The following is a 5,259-nucleotide window of genomic DNA, read 5'->3' as shown; positions in this document are numbered from 1 at the left end:
TCTCGGTCCATAATTTCAACAGGTTCTTCAATAAAATAAAGTTGCTTATCAACATGAAGTTCATCAAAAAGAATAGTTTCATTGGCCTCGGCCAAACACTTCTTTAAATTCGATACATGAAAAAATGTCACGAATAGCACTGAGTTCTTGTGGCAATTTCAAACGATAAGCCACTGGTCCAACTCTCTCAATAATCCCAAAAGGTCCAACAAATCGAGGATTCAATTTTCCCCTTTTACCAAAACGTACCACACCCTTCCAAGGTGAAACTTTCAACATAACACGATCACCGACCTGAAAGTCGATATCGTTCCTTCTCTTATCAGCATAACTCTTTTGCCTACTCCTGGCAGTTCTCAATCTTTCCTTAATCTGTGCAATCTTCTCGGTAGTCTCGTGAATGATCTCTGGTCATGTGAGTTGAGCATCCCCAACCTCATTCCAACAGACAGGAGACCTACACTTTCTACCATACAGAGCTTCAAATGGTGCGGCTTTAATACTTGCATGATAACTGCTGTTATAAGAAAACTCATCCAGCGGCAAATATTTATCTCACCCATTTCCAAAATCAATAACACACGCTCTTAACATGTTTTCTACGTTTGAATGGTCCTTTCACTCTGAACATCCGTCTGTGGATGATAAGCGGTGCTCATATCCAATTTAGTTCCTAGAGCACCTTGTTAGGACTGCCTCAGTCCAACATAATCGATACGGGAACACCATGTCTCGAAATAATCTCCTTCAAATACAAACGAGTAAACTTCTTCATTGAATATGTTTCCTTAATTGGCAAGAAAAGAGTTGACTTAGCGAGTCGGTAACAATCACCCAAATAGTATCATAACCACCCACAACTCCTGGTAACTTCGTAATAAATTCCATCTTAATACCTTCCCACTTCCACTCGGGAATTTCAGGTTGCACCAAAAGTCCAGACGGTTTCTGATGTTCAGCTTTAACCTTAGCGCAGGTCAAACACTTAGCCACATACGTAGCCACATCAGCTTTCAAATTAGGCCACCAATACAGCTCCTTAAGATCATGATACATCTTTCCTGAACCAGGATGAATAGAGTACCTAGACTTATGAGTCTCATCTAAAACAAGTTTTCGTAGATCACCAAACTTCGGAACCCAAAGGCATCCCGCAAAATACCGAGTACCATCGGTTTGTACCTCTAACTGTTTACTCAAGCCTCGGACCTTCCCGTTACAAAATTTTCCTCCTTCAAGGCTTCTTATTGTGCCTGAAGGATCTGCCTAGCGAGGTTTGTTTGAATTGTCATATTCAAGGCCCTAAACCTGCGAGGTTCAGCCCTTTCTTTACGACTTAATGCATCAGCCACATCATTGGCCTTTCCCGGATGATATAAAAGTTCGCAATCATAATCATTTAACGTCTCAACCCATCTTCGTTGCCTCATATTTAACTGTTTCTGATCAAGAATATGTTGAAGACTTTTGTGATCAGTGTACAATGTACCTTTGACCCCATATAGATAATGTCTGCAAATCTTAAGCGCAAACACAATAGCTCTCAACTCTAAATCATGGGTTACATAATTCTGCTCGTGAATCTTCAACTGACGTGACGCGTACGCAATATCTTTCTTTCGTTGCATCAAAACACAACCAAAGTCTTGACACAAAGCATCACAATAGATAACAAAATCATCATTACCCTCAGGTAGTGATAATATCGGTGCAGAAGTTAACTTCTTCTTCAGAGTTTGGAAAGCAGACTCTTGTTCACTCTTCCACTCGTACTTCTTCCCCTTATGCGTTAAAGCAGTCAGAGGTTTCGCTACTCGTGAAAAATCTTGAATGAACCTTCTATAATAGCCTGCTAATCCTAGAAACTGGCGAATCTGAGTAGGAGTTTTCGGAATTTCCCACTTTTCAATTGCCTCAATCTTGGCGGGATCAACTAGTATTCCTTGTTTACTAACAATATATCCAAGGAATTGAACTTCTCTTAATCAGAAATTACACTTAGAGAACTTAGCGTACAACTCTTCTTTTCTCAATAAATCAAGCACCAACTTCAAATATTCTTCGTGTTCTTCATCACTCTTAGAATAAATAAGGATGTCGTCGATAAAAACAATAACGAATATGTCCAGATAGGGTCTACACACACGGTTCATGAGGTCTATGAACACAGCAGGTGCATTTGTCAATCTGAACGGCATAACAAAGAATTCGAAGTGACCATAACAGGTACGAAAAACGGTTTTCGAAATATCAGTTTCTTTAACGCGCAATTGGTGATAACCGGAACGAAGATCAATCTTAGAGTAAACGGACGAACCTTGAAGTTGATCGAACAGATCATCAATTCTCGGAAGAGGGTAATGGTTTTTAACAGTAAGCTCGTTCAATTCACGATAATCAATACACAAACGAAATGAACCATCTTTCTTCTCAACGAACAAAATGGGAGCTCCCCAAGGGGACGAACTGGGACGGATGAAATAAAGTTGCAATAATGAAGGAAGAAATAAATATGGAGTAGTCACATCGGTGGCATAGATATTTAAGGCAATTCTCTCAAAGGAGTTAACGAGAATCATGGACTCCAAAGTAAATTTTCATTATATTTCCGAAAGGAAGACGTATGAAAGGTGTGATAATTCAACGAGAGTGAACTTCCTTGTACAATGAGTGAGGAAGTCTAGGATTCATCCATATTCTTAAATTTATGTGCGGATGAAAAGAACGCGAATCATGGGTTATAAAGAATGGCCGACTCCAGGTGAGATGAATCTCCAAAAATAATTTCGTGCACCCTAAAGTATTGAATCCTAGGATTGATGTTTACGAGGGTGTTGCGGTTGACAGCGAAAATTGAGAGTAGAAACTCCTCAAACGGTCTAGAGTAATATATATCCATGATACCCATTATAACAACAGTTGGGGTAGAAACCCACCTAGCGCCTTTTCTACAATAAGGTGACCATCGAGTGTACCCCAGAAACTTGATTTATCGGTCTGCGTTTCGGCCATGTCCAACCATAAGAGGGAAAGTTTTATGAGCGCAAGGACTTTCCAACAATTTTATAAAACCGGCATTCAAACTGGTGTAAGAATTTCTATCAATGGACTTAATGGTAAATTTTCATCCTTAAACGGAGGATGAGAAGAAATGTGATCCAAACACTCTGTAGAGTAATGCGAAAATTCTAATGTAATCAATCAAAGAAGTTTTGAAAAAGCTTGAAACGTCTGATGTAACCCCATAAATGGAACGAAGCTTTTAATAAATTCAGAAGTATGTACAACGTGTACCATTTTACGTAAATCAATTTGAGTTAACTAAACAACTCAACAAGAGTGGTTTTTTTTTTTAAAATAATTTTGAAGGTATAATTTAGTGTATAATAGCCAAAATAGGTAAGGGTAAATTAGTCCATTTGAATTCATACGTACATATATGATTTTATAAATAGTATACATGACAAAATATTTCATTACTTCTATTCGCCCATAAATCTCGTGAGAACCGCCCAATTGCACAAATGTGTAAAAATTTTAATGAAAAGCAGGGTATCCGCATTACAGAGGTTACGAGTTGAAGTAAGATCGTTAAAGCTCGGGTGATGGACTTGAATCGTCTTGCGACATCTAACCAATAAATGCTACGAGGTCATGAAAACCAATGAGTTAAATATTGTTTTGACTATTGTCAGGACATAAGTCCTTGGGCCAAAACTCTTCACGTGCGAAGCTGTCACTAACAAGCGAGTTATGAATGATAAAACATGGGGTAGGTAGTTCGGTTAAGATGAGTCTCTCGCATATCAACAAATAAGATAATGAGTATCTTCCTTACTCATGTAATAACGTTAGAATTTCCGAATGAGTGGTGTACAAATTTTCTTTGACTCGCTTTCTATTCCTCATGTCACAATATTGGGACTTTTTATGAATTAACGTAATATAATCACGTTGGCCTGACGCCATTATATTTCACTAACTCATAGTTCGATTCCAATATCACTACATAAGGTCAGGACACGTGGTCAACCTCGAATTTCAACACAATTTCCCTAAAACAATTTCTTAACAATGTGCTAAGGATAGCACAAGAGACAAAGACATCGAAAGTAATGAATAGGAGTAATGGTGACATGAAAATGTCTTCGAAGTACCAAGAATCTCTAAAAGTCAAGGATGACGTTTTTCGGTTCAAAAACCAAAGCACATAGGCACAACGGCACAATGGCATGTAATGTAACAAAAATGTTATATACCCAAACACAATAGCTGACATTGAAATGCCGAGCCTTTAGAAGTCAAGAATGACATCTCGCATAATATAACTCAAACGTTATATACATAACCATAATAGATGACATAGAAATGCCGAGAATTCTAGAACACGTAATGTAACTTAAACGTTATATCAATAAACACTAATTATGACATAGAAATGTCGAGAATTCCAGAAGTCAAGAATGACACCCCCTCGGTTTCACTAACCGAGGTGTTCCTTTAAAAGATGAACTCGCATGAGTCGGAGAATACGTTTAAATCGGAATGGGAGTTCCTCCCGGATTCAGAACATAATAGAAATGTATGTATGATAGCAATATACATACCAACACGACACAAATAATCACATATAATAATATATAATAGGCCGGGCTGTAGACTAGACTCACTAATGCACCCTATTGACCCGGGTAACGACATCAATGCAGCCTAATTCCCTACAACCAGAGCTCTGATACCAACTGTGACGACTCCGTCAAAACACTTAACGGCTCCGTCACTTGGTCCCACAGCTTGATCGAAACTCTATATGAATTTTATAAAACAACCTTGCATTCTTTATTTAAAAATGATTTCCTATAAAGAAAATCTACTAAATTGTATAAGTTTAGAAAAACTATACATAAATACTTTAACCAAATGTTGACCAAACAAAGTCAACAACATCCACTTTTTAATGTAACAAAATAGAATGCAAGTTAATGTTTAACAAAGGCTGCCATCATAAATATGCAGACCCTCTAAGCACAGCGGAAGCAGTCAATCATAAACTTGAGAATAAAACATGCGAGTAACTGTCAACAAAAATGTTGAGTGAATTATAGGTTTAATATTGCAAACAATATTTAATTTAAACAATAAAAATTTATGTTTGAAAACATAAAACTCCTTTTAAACCACCAAATTATATGCTAGAAAACATATAATAAAACATTATTCCATTTTCCGTGAGCCACCTGGTAACCACTTAACCCTTTA

This window comes from Rutidosis leptorrhynchoides, chromosome 11 (genome assembly GCF_046630445.1).
Source record: "Rutidosis leptorrhynchoides isolate AG116_Rl617_1_P2 chromosome 11, CSIRO_AGI_Rlap_v1, whole genome shotgun sequence".
NCBI classification, from domain to species: domain Eukaryota; kingdom Viridiplantae; phylum Streptophyta; class Magnoliopsida; order Asterales; family Asteraceae; genus Rutidosis; species Rutidosis leptorrhynchoides.
This window is presented reverse-complemented; position numbering follows the sequence as displayed.